We start from the raw sequence: 22,920 nt of genomic DNA on the forward strand, positions 1-22,920 counted from the left end.
ATGATGAGGTATTCAGCCTTCCAGTGGTGATCATGTTTTGGCACATCAGTGCTCTAAAATGATTTACTTAACTGCACTGTGGAATACCCAATTTCTTCTGTTTAAAATAAAAGTAATCGTGCGAAATAAATTATCGGAAAGGCAACCGGTAGCAGGCTATTCAGCTACTCCCCAGGAAACTGTAAGTCCCATCCTTATCATTGTCGACACCCCTTGGACCTCGGCCTCAGGATTTTACTAGTCTCTCCACCCCCTCGCCACATCCTCACATGTTCCTCGACGTGAATCGTTTATCACGATATGGAATCCCCACACTGTCTCACCCACAATGAAAGCCTACAAGGCCCCTGAACTTCACACAAACATCATTTCTCCTATAATCACCCATCCTGATGTACTTTCACAACTATATCGATTCATGTCACTCTTCTAAACATATACATAGTTTTTGTCCTCCTGCTATGAAAATTCAATGAGATCCCACTGATTGAGAATGGAACCCGTCTTAACGTTTATATGCCGTATCATACAAAACAATTTCTTTCTATCTCCCTGAGTATAAGTCTCCTCTTCCGCCCTTTCTAAACCCGCCGAACCATACTGAACTACTCCTTCTCTCCCAGCAATATAAACATCCATTCCAAAGTTACTCTTTACTTCCGCTCACATCTTAAACTAAAGTTATTCACCTCAACATTTCTCTTACCTCTGGTGCAGAAGCTCCATATAAACTGAGAGCTACCAACTAACGTGTTTCTTCAATGTATTGAATTCTATAAAACTTTAATAAATCGTCTCACTTAACTTGAAATTGGTAAAAAAAAAACAGTATCATCTTTGTTTTATTTAAAATAAAGATTTCTAAGTTTCTATCAACGTTGTAAAACACTAACCTGAACGGCTATTGTCATTGCACTGTTGGCTCCACTCCCCTCGCCTAAATGAAGTGGGGGAGTAGAATGTATAGTAAAGTTACAGAACTAGTCTGTAGACTTAATGGGTGGTGTGTTGCAAATAAAGTGACAGAACAGCCTTGAATTTCAAGCGTTTGCTTTTAAGCTGCTCTCAGTGCTTCTACGACTAAGAAAATGCAGACAAATTATTGCTGAACTACTCGTGATTTTGCTGAATTTTTTTGAAATTCGTACCTGATGTTCATTAGTATGATAAGCATTTGGAGATCTTGCAAGCAGTGTTTAGTACATTTGGTCTACCAAGTTTCTTGTAATAACCGTGAGTTAAAATTCACGTACCTTCCTCGGCATAAACGTTCATGTTTGCACTATGGTGAAATGCGAACTAGTTATAGACCATCCAGTTCTACAACTACAACCATACCCCGCAAACCTCAGTGAATTGCGTGACAGGGGGTACTTTCAACTGCACGTGCTTCTTCCAACCCAGGAATGGAGGGCTGCTTAGACCAGGCCTGTCCCCCGATCTGCTAGTGCGAGCTGGCTCACGCTTTTGTCTCAGCAGTGAGCAACCGGCAGGCTCACGGCCAGAATTGGATTGGGAGGAGGAATCGGAACAAGGCAGCTGGGCGCCAGAAACAGTTGTCAAAGGCTGTAATATAAGGCCGCTAACAGTTCTACGGAGGTGTAAGTCTTGACGGTGGCTGATTAATACCTTTCGTGGCATATTTATTTGCACTGATGAGAACTGACGGTAAAATGTCTTACATTTCTTTTAACTGATGAGGCAGAGAACCTGGAGTAGCTAAGTACGAAAAGTAGTATTTGTTATGACTGATGCAGTCTTCTGATGAATGTTCTTTTCGGACGAAGTTTAAACTGACTTCAATATGTATTTCGTGATACATTCAGACGTTAAACACTTAAACACTAAATGTCAATGAATGTTACTTATTTTGCTTTTCACTGTGGCATCAATGTCTGGTACCACTTTCTAAGCGCTGCTAATTCGAAGATAAGCTTTTAGACTGAAGTCAGTCAGTGAGATTATGTGGGCACAGCCGTTCTCTTCAGCGCGGAAAAAAAGTTTTTCGCATAAATACTTAGGTCCAACTCTGAAGGTGGCAGGGGTAAAATACAGGGAGCGAAAGGCTATTTACAATTTCTACAGAAACCAGATGGCAGTTATACGAGTCGATGGACACGAAAGGGAAGCAGTGGTTGGGAAGGGAGTGAGACAGGGTTGTAGCCTCTCCCCGATATTTTCAATCTGTATATTGAGCAAAAAGTGAAGGAAACAAAAGAAAAATTCAGAGTAGGTATTAAAATCCACGGAGAAGAAATAAAAACTTTGAGGTTCGCCGATGACATAGTCATTCTGTCAGAGACAGCAAAGGACTTGGAAGAGCAGTTGAACGGAATGGACAGTGTCTTGAAAGGAGGATATAAGATGAACATCAACAAAAGCAAAACGAGGATAATGGAATGTAGTCGAATTAAGTCGGGTGATGGCGAGGGAATTAGATTAGGAAATGAGACACTTAAAGTAGTAAAGGAGTTTTGCTATTTTGGGAGCAAAATAACTGATGACAAGGAAAGCGTTTCTGAAGAAGAGAAATTTGTTAACATCGAGTATAGATTTAAGTGTCAGGAAGTCTTTTCTGAAAGTATTTGTGTGGAGTGTAGCCATGTATGGAAGTGAAACATGGACGATAAATAGTTTGGACAAGAAGAGAATAGAAGCTTTCGAAATGTGGTGCTACAGAAGAATGCTGAAGATTAGATGGGTAGATCACATAACTAATGAGGAGGTATTGAAAAGGATTGGGGAGAAGAGAAGGTTGTGGCACAACTTGACTAGAAGAAGGGATCGGTTGGTAGGACATGTTCTGAGGCATCAAGGGATCACCAATTTAGTATTGAAGGGCAGCGTGGAGAGTAAAATTCGTAGAGGGAGACCAAGAGATGAATACACTAAGCAGATTCAGAAGGATGTAGGTTGCAGTAGGTACTGGAAGACACAACAACAACAACAACAACAACAGCTTAGGTTTAAACACCGACATAATCGTAACTGTATACCTGTGACGTTGTGGGAATTTTGGTTCAGAAAAAATTTTTTACGTGTCTACAAGACTTATTTTACTATGAAACTCTGTCGTACTGCAGGTCTATACGTTCTAAGTGTCGTTAGGAATCCTACAGTGACATGTTATAAACTGTGTGTGTCCGACCTTCACTGACCCGGCCATAATGATGCTTTCCATAGATTTTAAACGAACTAATCTCCCCTTGAAACACTGCGCCATTAAGTACAGGGCGTTCGGAAATATCCCGTTTAGCAACCTTTAGGATATGTAGAGGGGGACTGAGTAGACAATATTATGAATTCGAACCTATGCTACAGCCATGTGAGTACATGTTTGCTAAGTAGGTATGTAGGAGGGTAATTATGGTGGGTAGACGGGGATGCTTACGTTGGACTGGCTGCGCCTGTCTTTCTTCAAAAATGGTTCAAATGGCTCTGAGCACTATGAGACTTAACTTCTGAGGTCATCAGTCCCCTAGAACTTAGAACTACTTAAACCTAACTAACCTAAGGACATCACACACATCCATGGCCGAGGCAGGATTCGAACCTGCGAGCGTAGCGGTCGCGTGGATCGACTGTAGCGCCTAGAACCGCTCGGCCACCCCGGCCGGCTGTCTTTCTTCTCTGACCTGGTTTGAACGTCATTCAGCTGTTGTGAGTGTTAGAGCAACTTGTTTGAGCAGATCAGAATACATCGACATGATCCTCCTGAATGGCGAACTAGACGGTAATGGGAGAGTTTTTCGTCGCCTTTGTCAAGATCGTTACCCGTAACGTACGATTGTCACAATTACGCAACACCTTCGAGAAAGAGTATCTCCACCGTCAGCAGGTACGTCTGTGGTGCTCCAAGGACACGCCGAACAGCCGATGAAGAGAACCCGTTCACGAGCATACGAGCAACTACTTTCGTTATTAATGAGTATAAAGTGAGACAAGTGATGTACCGGGTCACGATTAATAAATTGTTTGTAAAAGTGGTCGCGTTACAAACATGTTTTCAACTGGTTGTAGCAAGGAAACGGTACCTTTCAAGACACCGGTTCCTATTCCAAATATTATGTACCCACTCCCCTCTACAAGTTCTCGAAGTTTGTAACGGGAATTTCCTAACTCCCTGTATAAACATTTCCGTTTAAAACTGCTGCGAAGTTAACGTATTGTTGTCAGCCCCAATTGGTATGGGACCACACACTCGAGAAACTTTCTGGATGAGTTGCATGGATCCTTAATCGACAATCCCCTTCGCAGACTACATACATTTCCCCAGTGTTTTACCAATGAACCGCGGTCTGCCACCTGCTTTGCCTACAACTGAACATTTGAAGCAAGTTGACACTTTTTGCACCATTCTGAAATCTTATCAAGATTTGACAACATTTTTGCTGTTTCTTTCACACAGTACTCCATTGTAAATAACGACATAATCTGTGAAGACTGTATTACTGTTAATATTGTGACTCAGGTCGTCAATGTAAAACATAAGCAGCAAGATTCTCAACACACTTCCCTGGGGCATACCTGAAGTTATATCAACAGTCGATGACTCTCCATTCATGAGAAGCATCCTCCCTACGAAGGAATCGTCAACACAAATTTCACTTGGCACCCCATGGGACGGTAAGCCTGCTAATGAGTCGAATGCTTTTAATAAATCAAGAAATGGTGTATTTATCTGCCTTGGTCCATATGAAACAAGAGAAAGTTGGGTTTGATGTGGTCGACGTTTTCGGAATCCATTCATGTTAGCATGGAGGAGGTCGATCTGTTCGAGATTATGTTTGAGCTCAGATATCTTCTAAGATTCCATAAAAATGGATGCCCAGGATATAGAGTGGTAGCTAAGTGGGTCATTTCTGCTACCCTTGTTGACAGATGTAAACTGTGCTTACTTCCAACTGCTGGGATTGAGAGGCCGACAGTATATTCTGGTCAACCGCAAATTCGCTATAGAATCTGGCAGATTTCATCCGGCTTTGGAGCTTTGTTCGATTTTAACAAATGCAGCCGTTCTCGCTCCAGCAGGGACTAATATCTATTTCATTCTTCTTTCCAGCGGTGTGAAATTTACATTGGGACAACACTCCAGAGTTTTATTTTGTAAATGAACATTTGAAACCAATTATGCATTTCTACTTTTGCTTTCATACCCTCAACTTCAGTCCTTGTCTTTCTCACGAGTGTCTGAACACTAACGTTGGTGGCACCAACAGCCTTTGAATATGACCAGAATATCTTTGGGTTTTGTGAGAGCTTTCGGTATTATTGCTGAAATGTCCTTTTGACAGCGAAACGCATTTCATTCTACATGTCTCTGTCTGTAGCCTTACGCTCTGTTTTGCAGGTCATTCGTTTTGCAGTTCATCTGACGGTGCGCAACATATTTCCAGCAGTGACGAAAGTGTTGCTAGGACATCTCGCGCTAAGCCATAAGAAAGGGCCACAATATAAGCACTAGCGCACGTGTGCTGGTCCGTGAAGCAGCTTTCCGAGTGGAGCGGTTGGCTGCTTCGTGACTCACAAAGCCAGCCAGCCATGCGAGGAGCAGGAATGTTGTCATAGCTGCCGTTAACGTCTGTACTCTGATAGCCACCGGGCCCAGTGGTCTAGGGGTATGATTCCTGCTTTGGGTGCAGGAGGTCCCGGGTTCAAATCCCGGCTGAGCCCTCATTTTGTGAAGATGAATCGGTTGGTGCATCGATCTTACACCCAACATTTCACTAATCTCAGTGCTTTGGTCGCTTACTTTTTAGAGCGCTGTTTCACATACGGGGAAACCAGTGAAATATAGGCTCCATGTAAAAGAATGTTAGCTCTCACAAACAGAACATAGGAAAAGATCACGCTTTCCGCTTTCGTCATCCTGATAGATCATTTTCGCGACCTAACTGCGCTGAGCAGCTTCGTTTTTGATTCTCGTCATGACCGCACACGCATTCTTCGCAAAACATTAATATATATATATATATATATATATATATAGACTTACGGAAAGAGCATTCGACTGATCCTTGAGTATTCTAATATTATTCTAAGGGAGGGGGAGAGAAAGGAGAAAGAGAAGATCCAACTAAGAGCGGCGCGTTTCGTCACGGGATCTTGTGGTCGGCGCAAGAGCCTTACAGAGATGCTCAACAAACTCTAGTGGCAGACGCTACAAGAGAGGCGTTGTGAATCACGGAGAGGTTTGCTACTGAGATTCCGTGAGTACTTTCCGGGAAGAGTCCTGCCGCATACATCTCGCGAAATGACCACGACGAGAAAAGTAGAGAAACTTGAACTAATACAGAAGTTTACCGACAGTCATTCTTTCCATGCGTCATTCATGAGTGGAACAGGGTAGGGGGGATGATTTAGTGATACCAGAAGTATCGTCCGTCACGCGCCGTCGAGTGGCTTGCGAAGTATGAGGACAAAGCGGTACAGGAACTACGACGAGTCAAGACCTTCCGTAGACTCCCCTAGACAACGACTTCAAGAACATTTTCCCAACGTATAACAAGTGCAGCCCGCTCCCAACACCCGCCATCACCATACACCCTGTGATGTAACAGCGATACCTGACAATTTTTCCCTGTTCGGGCGCCAAGTGTGATGTAACAAAATAAAAGTGATGTTATTCAATGGAAAAGTTGGAAATTGAGATTTCGCGTACTGTTTTATCAGTCACATCATGGATTGACCATTGTCATAAAATATTGCATTACGAAATGTGAATAGTCTTTACTTGCAGTTTCGAGTGGCTTGAAGCAGTCACAGCTAGCGTGCTGTTGATTAAGAAATTGCTTTCTAATTACTTCATGATCGTAGATACGATCATACCGGGTCGTAAAGTTATTGTTATGACAAAACAATTTCCTAAGGGACCTGAAAGTTCTTATGGGCGCAAAAACAACTGTAACATCACACAAAAGGGAAATTCAATATTACAGCTGATGCAAGAAGACGATAAAACAGTTTTACTTTTGTCAATGTAACACTCACATTGGACTGCTGATCTTGGTGTCTGTATTCTTAGCAAAATGCATAATTAAAATGAAAATAATACTGAGGAGATGATAGGAATGAGCGCTGCTAAATGATTCAATATTTCGAGAACAAATATTTATTATAACTATGCTTAGTCCTACAACGACGGTAGATTTTTATGTCCGTTTCATGTCATTGAGCGCTCTTTAATATAGTCATTTACCTCTTGAGTCGCTCGTGCGTCGTCACGGTAAGTTATAACAGTTCTTCTTTTTTCAATTCACTCAAACTTAGACGGAACACGTTTTTATACATTCAGTAAAAAATTAGATCAGACCGCCACAAATCTGCGTCCGTCTTACTTAAGAAAAACAGTACAAGTGTTTAGCGCTCAAGGCTCCAATTGTTCTCCAGCGAACAAAATAGTGAAGGATCCCGTATCTATCCGTATTCTTCTGTTTATGTTGCCGACCAAAGACGACGAATTACATTATTTAAGAAATTCCACCGTCGCTATGACGCCTTATTATACGTCAATCATTCTTTATAAACAAGTATTTGCCTTCTGGCTGAAAGTATTAACTATTTCCTGTTTTAATGAAGCCAAAAATAGCGAATATCACAACCGCCACACTAGGAAAAAAAATGAAACAAGATCAATGAAGTTGAAAGCAGCCTGTTCAATGGGCATTGTCATTTTTGTCTACTATATTTTACTTTTACTTGATCGTAACAGTTATCTTTGCAGTACTTCACGCGTCTCTACTGTACTCGGCTTCGATCGATCGAAATAAGCTGTCTGGTCAATCTCATTGCATGTTTTCTGAGACACCTCCGTAATTGTGGGAGGTCGGTTTGCCTTTTAGTCAAAGAGAAGCTTCGCGGTTTAGAAGTGACTAATTGTTTTTGTGCGTTCTGTTCAGGTACTGATGAGAGTTTTGCCTTGATAGGAAGACTGGGCTTGCCTCACGTCGATCTGAGCTAGTTTGCAGATGATGAAGAATCTGGGTCAGAGTTTTTCAACTACTTGTCGTGGTGAAACTTAGCTGAACTGGTTAGACTATTTTGGAATTGTTTGCTAAATTTCTGCACGACTTACTCGCGATGATAACGTTCAGGCTTGCGGCAGTATTCTTCCTCATAGCGAAATGCAAACCCGTACGCTGCTCAATTTTGACTACATGGAAGCTGATAATAGAGATAATGCTATCTTTTTAATTCGTCGTGCTATAGGTTCTAAGTATTCCTGTATTGTAATAGAGTTGCTGTCTTATTAAACGTTATGTATTTATTATTCCGATGGCTTATTGTGAAATTAGAGCTTGTTTGTATTGCTTTGAAAACCTGCGTGTGCTTCTAAGTCATCTATACTCTTTCTAAAATAATATATTTATTAATGAACTTATTTCAGGATAATTTCCCCTTGAAGCGCGCCATTTCGTTGTATTTTTCCGTGATACGGTATCAAGCTGCAGCGTCACCATATTGCCACTGAACATTCTTATGCATCTGCGGCCACTCACTGAATTAACTTTGCAACTACAAAAAATTGTAAATAAGTATCCTCTCTTAGCACGAAATTAGGTTTCAGAAGGTGAAAGGTAGATCAATAACTGCAGTTTCGGCGACCGCTGTTTACTATATGTGCTGCGGAGTGATCTTGAAACTTATTGAGATGGAAATGGTATTCATAAATTGTGTTGATTTATGATAGATCGGTTTATCTTTAACGCAGATAATCAATGAGTACATGCTTAAGGATGCATCCTCCTGAACCCTTTCGTTTACGATACACACAGCTTGCAATGTGTAAAATTTTAATGCAATGCAACAAATGCTTATCTCCTACACGTCCAGTTTGTGCAAAGAAAAGGAGTGAACACGAAGTCAAGTCTTTCGTATGACTTTTGAGTATTAAAATACTCAAATGTATAATATTTTCTGTGCGTTTCTCGCTCTCTCTACCAGTAGTTTTTACTTGACTAATATCAGTTGCTTTAAAACTACGTGTGGCCACATAAATTATGGTCTCTCCCTCATATCGTGCACATTTTCAAATGTGCCACCAGTAACTGCGAACAAGGCTATGGAATTTTCAAAGGTAGATAATAACAGATTACTTTTATTCTTTTAGGTTCACCTTATACCTCTTTACGAACTCTATTGTTGTTCTTCTCCTATATATGTTTTGCTTTTCTTAATATACAGTACGTCACAATGTAATGTCTGATTTTACGCTACATTAGCGACTGGAAATGTGCCTTTTAAACCTTTACCTTATCTACCATGTCTTGAAGAGGAAATTTATGAAACCACTTTTTTATTTGATGCTTCTTTTACACTTGTTTCTTTATTCTTAAATGTATCACAAGTAACATCGCTTCGATTAATCCATACGCGAGTAACTAGTAACTCGTTTTTAAAGCTTTATCTTTCTTAATATGTTTTAAAGTGGAATTTCGGTAACTCATTAAACGTTACATACGGTAAATAATAATTGAATTCACGCTGAGTAAAAGCCAGCAAACGAAAACTGCCAAGGAATACACTAAAAAAGAAAAAAGAACTTTCTTAATCGACAGAAAATGGGAATGTTATACTACCACATCAGTTTGTTTGCTTTGCATCTATGTAACATTTTTAATCTATAAATAAAACTCTCTCTGCCGCTGCAATAAAAAATACCGACAGTTATCATTTCGACAGTGGTTATTAGTCGCCATTTAAGGTGAATAAGAACGTTGAGTGATGAAGTTCATCTACACCAATACATTGCAAATCATTGTAAAATTTGCTGAAGGTGGTATTGACATTGTATCATATAGATATGAGAGCGTTGTCAAATACCGGGTAGGGTGGCGCATTCCTTAAGGCACTGGACTTGCGTGCAACAGTCTATTACTGGCAGTCAAGATTTAGGTCACTCAGGCGAATGCCAGGTTGGCTCCTTGAAAAGAATCACGAACGATTTCTAGGGACGTTGCGCCCTTATTTCCCTCATATCCCGGCGCGGACGTAACATTAACCTGCAATCATCCTGCCTTCGGACTGAAGGTACTGGGCCATCTTTCAGACGGTGCAGTAGTTTTCTCCGAAGCCAATGAAATACAAAAGGTAATGTTCAATTTAATCTTCCTTCTTTCCGAAATCGTAAGAAATAAAGCGACCATGGTAGTTGATGGCGTGAGACAGCAAAAACAGAGAGGCAGCAGTAAAAATTGGGCTTTGGTTGGTACATGGTTATTGCATAACAGACAACAAGAAAAGGACGATGTTTATCGTTTCGTGCGTGTGCTGTTGAGTCAGCTTCCTGCTCTCAGCGAGGGAGTGCATCAAGGTTGCTAAGCATACAACTAGGTCGCCTCATCTGCTGTGAAAGCTAAAGTCTTCCTTCATACCGGAACACTCTTCGCAGATGGCTCAGTGGTCTAGGGGTATGATTCCTGCTTTGGGTGCAGGAGGTCCCGGGTTCAAATCCCGGCTGAGCCCTTACTTTTATTTGTGCTAACCGCCTAACAACAGCAGAATATACTCATGAGCTTTGAGATCTTTCATATTTGTACGTTTGCAAAGCAAAAACCGCATAGCTGATGAAGAACCGGCAAAATACTGAATAACATAACCTAAACGACGAATTGTCGAATGGTCCTATCAACGTCAAACGGCTAACATTCTTCAATTTCATGTATTTCACTGAGTGTATTTTGATTATATTGCCCTCAAAATGATGTACTTTCAGTGAACTGAATAAAGCATCGGCCTCTGCTCCACATGGTATCTTTCAATTGTACGTATGATTACTCTTGGAGTGTAAAATTAGAACTTTGGAGGATCTCACTTGAAAACAACTCCGCTTCCCCTTTAAAATTTAAACAGTGACAGTTCACCAATGGGAAAATTTTGTAAAACATTTTCGTAGTATAAAATAAATATACTGTACAGAACGAACAAGTAACTGCAATGCGCTTAATAAGGCCAAAGACCTGGTAGCGTCTTATTACGCGACTACTGAAGGGTCACAGAAGTTAAACCATGTCAAATATTTAGAGATAACCAATTGGAGGGACTTGTGCTCAAACCGTGTCGTAAGTTTAGTAGTAGGGAAAGAAGATGCCAGACAGATTCACAGGAAAATCCCAGTAAATGCAATATATCTAGAGGGTAGACTGTGAACAACTGTCTTCCGGGTAGGACGAACAAGGTGTAAGTTCCTATGGGACCAAATTGCTGAGGCCATCCGTCCCTACGCTTACACACTACTTACTCTAACTTGAACTAATTTACACAAAGGACAAACAACACATCCAAGCCCGAGGCAAGACTCTAACCCCCGATGGGGGGAGCCGCGAGAACCGTTGCAAGGTGCAGCAGATCGCGCGGTTACCCCGCGCGGCCCGAAGAAGGTGAAATAATAATTAAAAAAGAAGACATTTGACTCGTCTTCGAGAAGTGCGGAGTTTAAATTCGCACCAAGTCTTCGTGATTTAGAGCTTCTGTAGTTTTAAGAAGGCTACTGAGGCGATGCCTACTTTTAAACAAGACTACACACAGCCTTCCCTATCCTTATCCAGCCAGTAGTTTTATATTCTCATCCGAAATGTCTTAGATCTCGACAGAATCCCAATCGTCCTTCCTCATCTATCTCGTACCAACGATTCTTCGGTGTGATTCATCACTGTGTATCCTTTATAAGCGCGAAAATGTACTTCCAAGAAGAGCCCCTAAACGTATTAATTCCCGCCAGACACATCTTTTGCAACCGACACACTCCGCAAGCTATCGTCCGATACGTGACGGAGGGTACCCTGTACCACCACTAGTCATTACCTCCCCTGTTCCAATTGCAAATAGAGCGAGGGAAAAATGACAGTCTATATGCCTCCATATGAGCTCTGATTTGTCGTATCGCATCTTCGTGGTCCATCCCCGAAATTTATGTTGGCGGTATTAGAGTCGCTCTGCAGTCAGCTTGGCCGGCAGTTGTGGCCGAGCGGTTCTAGCGAATCAGTCCGGAAACAGGCGGCTGCTACGGTCGCAAGTTCGAATCCTGCCTTGGGCATGGATGTGTGTGATGTCCTTAGGTTAGTTAGGTTTAAGTAGTTCTAAATCTAGGGGACAGATGACCTCAGATGTTAAGCCTCATAATGCTTAGAGCCATTTGAACCATTTTGCAGTCAGCTTCAAATGCAGGTTCTCTAAATTCCTCAATATTCCTTGAAAAGAACTTCGTCTTCCCTCCAGGGATTTCTATTCAAGTTCCAGAAGCATCGCCGTAACAATTGCATGTTATTCGCAGCTAACGATAACAAACTAGGTTATACTGAGCGACTGGATTAGGAAATGAGACATTAACAGTAGTAGATGAGTTTCCCTATTTGGGCAGCAAAATACCTGGTGATGGTCGACGTGCAGAAAACATAATATACAGAATGACAATAGCAAGAAAAGCATTTCTGAAAAAGGAAAAATTTGCTGACATCGAATATAAACATAAGTGTTAACAAGTTCAAATGGTTCGAATGGCTCTGAGCACTATGGGACTTAACATCTATGGTCATCAGTCCCCTAGAACTTAGAACTACTTAAACCTAACTAACCTAAGGACATCACACACATCCATGCCCGAGGCAGGATTCGAACCTGCGACCGTAGCAGTCGCGCGGTTCCGGACTGAGCGCCTAGAACCGCTAGACCACCGCGGCCGGCTGTTAACAAGTGTTTATGACAGTATGTAAAGTGTAACCTATTACGGAAGCGAAACGTAGACGATAAACAATTCAGACCAGAAGAAACCAGAGCTTTTGAAGTGTGGTGCTACAGGAGAATGTTGAAGATTAGATGAAGAAATCGAGTAACTAACGAGGAGATACTCGGTCGAACTGTGCACAAAGGTTCAACTTGGCCAAAAGGAGGCGTAAGTTGATGGACACAATCTGTGACATCAAGGAATCGTCGATTTGGTAATGGAGGTGTAATGTCTCACAGAAAATAAAATGAAGAGAAAATAAAGCGTATGTTCAAAGGTGATGGTTCTTGTGGTGGGACACATAACATAGGCAACGAAATAGAAAGCATTATGCTGCTGTCCTCAATAACCTCAATAATATGGCATAAGATTGTCTTTAGTGTCATATGTGTGCTTTTCTCGCCGTAACTTTATAATTCTCATAGCCTTGAGTCGTAGCTGGAAAATGTGGGCTTGGTGATGCCTCAAAGTATAATTATTAGGTCTGATGCAAAGAAATCAGCTTTGCATGAAGATAACGTTGTAATCAGACTTCGTTAAATTTATGCACTACAGGCTCGAATAATGCACCTAGTAATTTGGAAATGATATTACGCTAATGGCGTGCGGTAGTAACGTCGCCAAACCAAACCCTTAATGCAGACTGAAATCGCGTAAGATACTTATAATTACTAGACCAGGATATTATTTATTCTTCTTCTAAATAAAATAGAATGCAATCCTCAGTATTTTATAATTAATTCATCCCCATATATGCTAACAAATGGTACGTGACCATCCCATCCGGAGCTCGATAAGAGAGAGATAACAAGCGTTCAACACAACCGTTAAGACAAGAGCTGAAGCATGAATGAGTCGTACATCAATTTTTAAAATAGTTGATTCACGAAATTCACACATTACGCAGTGTGAGATGTACTCCGTGCAGGAGGATTACGTCTTTGACTTTAAATTGTATTGTAATGATGAATGTAGAGCGTAAAACTTGTAAAGGGAAACCAACAGCATTTAGCAATCACTTTGAAATGGATGTAGGGTGCAGTAGTTACCCAGAGATGAAGAGACTTGCGGAGGACAGAGTAGCCTGTAGAGCTGCGTGTACCAAGACTTCGCACCGAAGACCATAACAACAATCACTCAGTCGATAAAATTGACGAGTTCGGGCCTACAGAATTTTTTTGCTCACCAGTTATAAATGGGGTAGACACAGATAAAATGATCGTCGTACACTACCACACTCCTTTCAACTTGATGTGTTGAAAAGAGATTAACTCCTGGTAGAGTGATTGTCTTACTTTGCGTGAATTCATCGTGACAGCTCATATGTGAAACGAATTTTCACATTGAAGAAAATACGGAAACGCTTGCTGTTGCGTTGTAAGTTTGCGTTGTAAGTAGAAAGCCAGTGACTTAGAGAGCGGCTTACAGCGGAACGCATGTCTGTTGAGGTGGAATGACGGTGAGTTATTTCGGAAGCTGCGTATCGATTTATGCGTTCGATGAACCTACAATTGCATTCGGCTGCGTCTGTAGCTCTCAATGGAACCACCAATCAGGAGTCGTTACTCGCTAGCGGTCCGGTACTCTAAATATAGGACCAGGAATCTACGGGCGTCCGAGCCACTAACAGCGGGCGACTTGACAAAACCGGTCCTCGCGCGAGCCATAAAGAAACCAACAGCAGGCTAGCATTCCACAGATGTAGCGGAGCAACAGCCGCCCAGGGCGTCACTGCCGCCGCAATCGTCCTGTTGTGTGGCTGGTCGTTACTGGCGTTTACCATCGTCGTCCTTCACTGTCCTCCCTGCTGGCTGAAGAGGAACCACTGCCACCAAGTTCTGATTCTCACAGGGGGACAGGCCATACACCGAAAACAAGTATGAAAGCGGATCTTCCTCCTTTGGCAGAAATGCTGGTATTGTAGTGACGATACGGAATCCACTGACATAACCGACTTTGACAATAGGGAAATTACTATGACCCGACGCCTGGGACGAGCATCTTTGGGAAGGTGAACCTGGTCGGCAGTTCGCGTGCTATTGTCATGAGCACCTACGGGAAGTGACTGAGAACGGTTGCCATCTAGGAAAATCATCAGACGGTCGAAACCATTTGCAAAATGATTTAGACAAGATATTCGTATGTTGCCAAATGTGGCAACTGTCTGCGAATAACGAAACGTGCGAGTCATTCACATAAGTACTAAAATGAATCAGTAGAAATTTCGGTTACACGATAAATCAAACAAATCTCACGGTTTTGAGTTCAACTAAACATCTATCGATTAAAGTTACGAAAAATTTAAACTGGTACGGGCATACAGATAATGTTACGCAGAAGGTGAACCGGAGACCACTGCGTTTTATTGGTAGTACACTTATTGTTAGAAGATACATCAGGTCTACTAAAGAAGCTGCCTACGCGACTCTTGTTCGTCCTCTTCTGGATTTTTGCTGTGAATTACCTTGAGATAGAGCAATCCTCGAGCTTGTCGAAGACTACAGTACATTCGATTTTGCATCAACATTTAACGGTGAAAAAGGATTCCTTGCTGGAGGATAGCGCACAATTTGATCGATGCTTAGAAAGAAGCTCGTGTCAAATCTGGTGTGAGTGCTCAAACAATTCAAACGAGAAACTGCCAAGTCCACGTACAAAAACGTAACAAGGTACGGAATTTTGATGTAATCGCACGTGCCGGAACAAGGAAGCAAACAACTGTTCGGGTGTTCCAATACGAAATTAAACCAACTAAAGTGCTTATTTCTGGAGGCACCTCCAAGAAAATGATAGAACAATTTTTTGCCACAAGTAACCGATAAAAATCAGTAAAGTAACCGAAAATGTCTCATCATTTTTCATATTAACGCTGCCAACCGTCACACAGTAAGCCAGCTGCATATTTGACGGTGAAAGATGTAAATTTACTCACAGCCTCCTCATAAAGAAGTATAATCTTTCATTATAGTTTTATTATAGGGATGACCAGGAATTCGGCTCACGAACGAAGTGCTATAGCGCTCAGATTCTCTCGCACAATTCGCCCACCGCTTGGCCACGCTGTTAGAGCCAGGGGAGGAGGAACACGGGAAACTAAAAACGCATCGCATTTAAATGACAATACAGTTGCACTACATACGACTTGGTGCTATGTTTCACATTTCTCAACAGTATAGACCACAACGAAACTAATTTTCTGTATCATTTAATTATTTTTGGCATGCCAAAGACATAATTTTTATATGGTACAGACTGTCGACATACAGACAGCTTCACAGATTTTCGCGCTCAGTTTGCCACGTAACCCTGACTTATTTAGCTTCATTACAGAAAACACACGTATTTTAACGAAATATTGTAACACTTTCGCAGCCTCTTTGTGGAGACGTGGAAACTTTACTTGAGGAAAGCAATGTCGACGTCCTGGGCAGTGTTAACGTTAAAGGGATTTGTCTTTTAAACGGGAATTACCTTGCGATTAACTGCACACGCTTTCAACTGAAACGGCAAACGGTCTCGAAAACAGATTGACATTGTCCTCAAAACGTGTAAGAACTTCTCCTTGTAATTCTTTCACGGCAACAGTGAATTCTTCAGACATGCGGTAGCGTTCTCGCTTCCCACGCCCGGGTTCCCGGGTTCGATTCCCGGCGGAGTCATGGATTTTCTCTGCCTCGTGATGACTGGGTGTTGTGTGATATCCTTAGGTTAGTTAGGTTTAAGTAGTTCTAAGTTCTAGGGGACTGATGACCATAGATGTTAAGTCCTATAGTGCTCAGAGCCATTTGAACCGATTCTTCAGACTTTACATTTTCTTTAGTGCCACTGAGCCTAGGGCAACAAACTGTGTTTGACAGAATGTGTCCCTTCTACAACGCGATTTCCTTTTTATATGCATTCCCATCAGATAAGAAGTTATTTCTCATCTTGCTATGTCTTACTACAGGAGTATGCAGTCAGGACCGTTTAAAATGTGATGTCTGCAATGCATTCAGGATGCTGCAATTTTCGTTACTTCACTCATTTTTCCTTCATAAATTCAAAAATGGCGAATTCTAAATAAAAAAAATCGTTTAAAGTATGCCCCTCGACTTAACAAACATACTTTGCAATAATATGACTTAACTCTCCATACTTTTTCGTACAGTTCCACCGAAAATTGTTGCAGCTGACACTGAAATAAATGTGACTTCAGAAATTTCACTATTTGTTCCAAAAATTTCTTCAAGTGCTGCATTCCTAGGGTTGCCGTCTGTCCCGGTATATCGGAACCGTCACCGGCATGGACCTTCTTGTCCCGACAGCCCAATAAGACCCAATTTTGTCCTGGTTTTGTATAAAATGCTGTTACGAGCTCCACTCAAGTACCGAAGTAACGCCCTGAGTTATCAGGGGCTGCTGGAGTCGCAACTGTAGACATTGAAATAATCGTCACGTAAATATTTAATTACTTTTCAATATACACGATAAGGACAGAAAATCTGAAAGAGTTCAGCTTATACGTTATCAGTCATCAGACTCTTCTATCTCAAAAATAAGATTGCTGTTGTTAATGTTCGCCGGCCTCGGTGGTCTAGCGGCTCTAGGCACTCAGTCCGGAACCGCGCGACTGCTACGGTCGCAGGTTTTAATCCTGCCTCGGGCATGGATGTGTGTGATGTCCTTAGGTTGGTTAGGTTTAAGTAGTTCTAAGTTCTAGGGGACAGATGACCACAGATGTTAAGTCCCATAGTGCTCAGAGCCATTTTTTTTTTTGTTAATGTTCGCAGCTGATAGAATCCTTAAGCTTGGATTACGTTGAAACAATTTCTTGACGCCGAAGACAGGCCATCTGAAATAACTTGAGATTTTTCAGTAGTCCGAACAGTGAAATTTACTTCGTATTTCTTCCGGCACACCTGGTTCTGTTTGAAAAAAATAAAAAAATAAAGCGTGACAAGAATAAAGTCTCAGTAGTTAAACTATATTAATCGACACTCGAAGATGTCTGAATGAAAAGAAGACTGCTAGGTTTATTGGCATGCAAACCAAGGTGAATCTGAACAAATTAAAGAATGAGAACACTAACCAAGAAATAATTAATTTGATTTCGAAATATGAGGAAGCAGAAACGGCTTTCTATATCATAGCATTTGATTACTTAGAAGAATGGGCTGTTTCTTTTAATAAATATCAAGCTTTTGATTGAACGACGCTATCTCAAACCCCAAATTGGGTGGTGATTGAAAATGCTGTTATATACCTGATTAAAAACGGTGCGAAGATTTCAGGCGACAATTGTTTTCAGGAGTAGATGTATCTGAAGAGTTTTTTAGAAACTAAGCGTGACTTGAAAGAATGGAAGTCTAAACACTCCGTGGAAAAAGTGAATTTACTTTTGTAAGGAAATCGAAAATCCTGAACGCAAATGCCAACTGCTAAAATTATGCGAGTATTTGTTTTCTATTCCCTCACACAACGCCACTGTGGAAGTATTATTTTCGCTGATGTCGGCCCAGTGGATTGATGAAAGAAATCGGCTGCTGCCAGGGCTGTCGAATCAACCTTACAGTACCAGTTTAGCTGCAAGCTGACTTGGATGGAGTTTTATAGACGTGTAAAAGGAAAAAAAGACTGCCGCAACAAATTCCATGTAATTGTGTTCTAAATAAAATATATTATATTAAATAAATTGTTTATTTCATTTTTACACCCCCATCTCAGTGTCCGAACGAGGTCCCAGTTAGATATGGCAGCCCTAAGCATACCTGTACAAAACAATCAATCTCCTCTGCCGATCGATTGTGAACTAAATCTTTAAATTCATTCTGCGTGGGATTGCAATGTCGTTTCTTAGCAGATGTGCAGTACCTGTAGATATGTGGCTGCTTAATATATACTGGGAATTCTCATCCTTCATTTCTCTCATTCCCATTCATTTTTTAAGGCGTGTGACGAGAAATCACAAGACCGCATCTTTCTGTACAAACAGCCCCTAGACCTGTGAAGGAACTTCATACCACGAAAAATCAGCGAAGGGAAAACAGCGATTCTGCCGATCTGAAGACAGCCACATGGCAATACTCAATGAAAATAATGTTGCGCTCTTCTCGGCTACGTCCGAGAAAAGCCGAGACAGACCGGTCTTTGGTCCGCACGCCGCCTGTACAGCCTGCACACGTGAAGCTTGGCACGCCGTGGCCGGACCCTGGTTTAACATAGGCGCGGTTCTCACTGAGGTGATGAGATTTGCGGTGCGACACCCGATGCACACTTCACGTTTCTGTTTCACTTCCACGTGCGATCACGAGCGTTTCTGAAGGGGATGTTATTGTGGCTTATTTTCATTTAAAGCTAAGAAATCTGAAAAAGAGAAAAGTACAATGTGCACCCGTACAGTGCTATAAATATCAATCATAGTTCAGCTTTGATTTCTCGAGAGGAATTCCGCAGAATATGTCCAAATAGTTTCCACTTTTGGTATAAAATAGTATCACAGTTTATTTTTGCAACATCACCTGGTATGTTACTTTATTGAGTGCGGTGCTTATACACTGAAGCGCCAAAGAAAGTGGTACAGGCACGCGTATTCAAATACAGAGATACGTAAACAGGCAGAATACGACTCTGCGGTCGGAACGCCAATATAAGACAAGTGTCTGGCGCAGTTGTTGGATCGGTCACTGCTGCTACAATGGCAGGTTATGAAGATTTAAATGAGTTTGAACGTGGTGTCACAGTTGGCACAGGAGCGATGGGACACAGCATCTCCGAGGTAGCGATGAAGTGGGGATTTCGCAAGTGTACCGTGAATATCAGGAATCCGGTAAAACATCAAATCTCCAAAATCGCAGATCGCCGCGGCCGGGAAAAGATCCTGCAAGAGCGGGACCAACGCCGGCTGAAGAGAATAGCTCAACGTGACATAACTGCAAACCTTCAGCAAATTGGCACAGATTTCAATGCTGCGCCATCAACGAGTGTCAGCGTGCGATCCATTAACGAAACATCATCAATATGGGCTTTCGGAGGAGAAAGCACACTCGTATATTCTTGAAGACTGCATGACACCTCGCTTGGGCCCGTCAACACGTCTTTGGACTGTTAATGACCGGAAACAAGTTGCCTGGTCGGATGAGTCTCTTTTCAAATTGTATAACGGATGGACGTGTATGACTACGGACAAAATCTTATAAATCTATGGACCCGGCATGTCAGCAGGGGACTGTTAAAGCTGGTGGAGGCTCTCTAATGGTGTGGGGCTTGTGCAGTTGGGTGATACGGGACCCCTGAAACGTCTACATACGACTCGGACAGGTGACACGTACGTAAGCATCCTGTTTGATCACCTGCACCCATTCATGTCCATTGTGCATTCCGACGGACTTGGGAACTTCCAACTGGACAATGCGACCCCTCACGTCCAGAACTGCTATAGAGCGACTCCAGGAACACTATTCTAAGTTTAAACACTTCCGCTGGCCACCAAACTCCCCAGACATGAACATTATTGATCATATCTGGGATGCCTTGCTACGTGCTGTTTAGAAGAGATATCAGAATGATTGAAGTGGCTCTAAGCATTATGGTACTTGACATTTGACGTCATCAGTCCCCTAGACTTAGAACTAGTTAAACCTAACTGACCTAAGGACATCACACACATCCTTCCCCGAGGCACGATTCGAACCTGCGATCATAGCAGCAGCGCGGTTCCAAACTGCGCCTAGAACCGCTCGGCCACAACGGCCGGCCTAAGAGATCTCCACCCCTAGTGCTCTTACGGATTTATGGAGAACCCTACAGTATTCGTGGCGTCAGTGCCCTCCAGCACTACTGCAGTCATTAGTCGAGTCCATGCCACGTCGTGCTGGGGCACTTCTGCGTGCCCGCAGGGGCCCTACACGATATTAGGCAGGTGTAAAAATTTCTGACACTGACGGCGGCGGTGCACAAATGCTGCGCAGCTAGCGCCATTCGACGGCCAACACCGCGGTTCCTGGTGTGTCCGCTGTGCCGTGCGTGTGATCATTGCTTGTACAGCCCTCTCGCAGTGTCCGGAGCAAGTATGGTGGGTCTGACACACCGGTGTCAATGTGTTCTTTTTTCCATTTCCAGGAGTGTATTTCAGAAACTGTTCATTTTCGCAACATAGGCTTTGATTCAGGTTGAGGTATGTTCAGATCAAATTTGGCTGTATTTGATGAGAGATCAGTCACTATCTATGGTGTAGCAGTGGGTGGTGAACTCTGCCTAGGGGTAAACAATGTGAAGAAATGGAAGCAACTCGTGGCGATAAGCCTTTGTCCAACTGCACATTCACAAGTAGAATTTCGCTTTCAAATCTCTCTTACACCTGTCACCAAATTTTCTGAACTCAGGAAGCATTCACTGAACGACCATCCAGTCAGTATTATCAGCTGATGTCTCCCGGTCTCTCCACATTTTAATAAGTTTTGCAATTCTAACTTTGGCTCATATCGGCAGCGTACGAAAAAGAGAAATAAGAGTCACATACGGACTCCGCATGGCAGGCCACAGCAGGCCTCACGTTTGGCATGTAGCTGTCAGTCGTATCGCGGACAAACTCCAATACATCTCACGTATTTTCTCGAGAATGGAAAGAGGTATGGCTCTCTTTCCACCGTTAAAAACAATTTCGATATTTCGTACTCAGTAATGTATGATCTAAATCCCGCCAAACGTAAACAGGCCAGTGACTACATTCTTCATTGCCAAATTTTCAAAATAGGCCCATTGGTTTACTTATTTGCGAAGTAGGACAGTAACTGTAGGTAACTGCAAAAAAGAAAACCAGTTCGTTATCAAGCCTCGATACGCGATTGTAAGATGTGATTTTTTTAACCAGATAATTTCCTTACAATCGAATGGGAGAGACTGCATAGCGGAGAACCTAAGAACAACGATTCTTAATTTTGTTCATGAAAAGTAAAAGCTTTACTGAAAAACTGAGTAGAGAGACGGATGTAGCTTCGCTTCATTTACGTAAAACACTTTTTCGAGGCGCATCTGGTGACTCGAAGTTCGAATCATGCAACAAAGTGGCATAGAGTAATCAGCACTCCCTTTTGCACCGCCTGATAAGGTAGAGAGAGGCGTGTCGGCATTGTATCATGTCGTCCAGATTATTTAACTCAGTCTGTGGGAATGAGGACACTTAGCGACAAACTTTAAACATAATTTTAAAACCTTTCTAATATTTTCAAGTTTTGTTTTTGACATTTTCATTGGTCAGTGTTTGAATAATCCGAAACTAATAAAACGAACATAATTAGACTTTTATGTTTTCAAGCATAAAGGTTTTACGGACTTAACGTCAAATATTTAACGCTTTTAACTATTTTGTAACCTGACGTTTGAAGCTTTTTTATACACGGGTGTTTGATTCTTTAAAGAATCGGAGGTTGGGGGCTACTAGGATTTCCAGAAGTGGTACAGCATCGCTTCTTGAAGAAAAGTAATGTAAATCAACTTATCGATATGTAACTACAATGGAACCGCTATACGTGCTCATAGAATTGTAATTACTATTATTTCTGTGTCGTAGTATATAAGAAAAAGAATTCTTTGTTTCACGCTCTTGTCTTCTTTGTCTTCTGTGTCTGGTTGGTTCTGATGTCCTATATGACGGTCGTATATAGATCACGGCCTGTAAGTAATTATTTCAATTATGTGTAGTGTCATGATAGTTTTGTTAAATATATATGCAAATAGCTTGGTAGTATGTGTTTTTTGTTAGTAGCAACAGTACCTTCTCTGACTTATAATTTACGTAACAATTAAATGTTGCCCTGGCCATTTTGTGTAAGTCCATTGCTGCAGCGACGCCATTGGTGTTCAAAATGATAAAACAATTTTAATAAACATTTAGTTGCAAAAATATGAAGGTCAATAATCTAAATAAATGCAGAACGGCGTCTTGTAATAATTTTAATGTCTTTTTGTAGGCCAGAGGTACAATTTATTAAAAACAATTATTTCAATTGCGTACGCTGCCATTGCACATAGACAGCTATACTGGAGCATCAGGCCACACTGAGGAATATAAATAATTAATTGAGTATCATATTTAATTTGCTTATCGCGTATTGAAGATAAATATTTTTTGTATCCATCGTAAGACGGCTGTCTTCACGTTTGAATACTTATGTTTCTGGCAATAGCGCCCTGAGAATATTTAGCCGTGGCTTTTAATGAAC

The 22,920-nt window shown here is 41.7% G+C and overlaps 1 protein-coding gene and 2 non-coding genes across 3 annotated transcripts in view; 2 read left to right on the top strand and 1 right to left on the bottom strand.

The window, feature by feature from the left end:
* Window positions 1-22,920, bottom strand: part of LOC126279034 (uncharacterized) — a 587,657-nt gene that overhangs the window by 287,005 nt on the left and 277,732 nt on the right. The window lies entirely within an intron of this gene.
* Trnap-ugg (transfer RNA proline (anticodon UGG)) lies at window positions 5,602-5,673 on the top strand. Its single transcript has one exon. It is a non-coding gene; the product is annotated as a tRNA-Pro (tRNA).
* Window positions 10,393-10,464, top strand: Trnap-ugg (transfer RNA proline (anticodon UGG)). The gene has a single exon. It is a non-coding gene; the product is annotated as a tRNA-Pro (tRNA).

The sequence above is a fragment of the Schistocerca gregaria genome, chromosome 1 (assembly GCF_023897955.1).
Source record: "Schistocerca gregaria isolate iqSchGreg1 chromosome 1, iqSchGreg1.2, whole genome shotgun sequence".
NCBI lineage: Eukaryota > Metazoa > Arthropoda > Insecta > Orthoptera > Acrididae > Schistocerca > Schistocerca gregaria.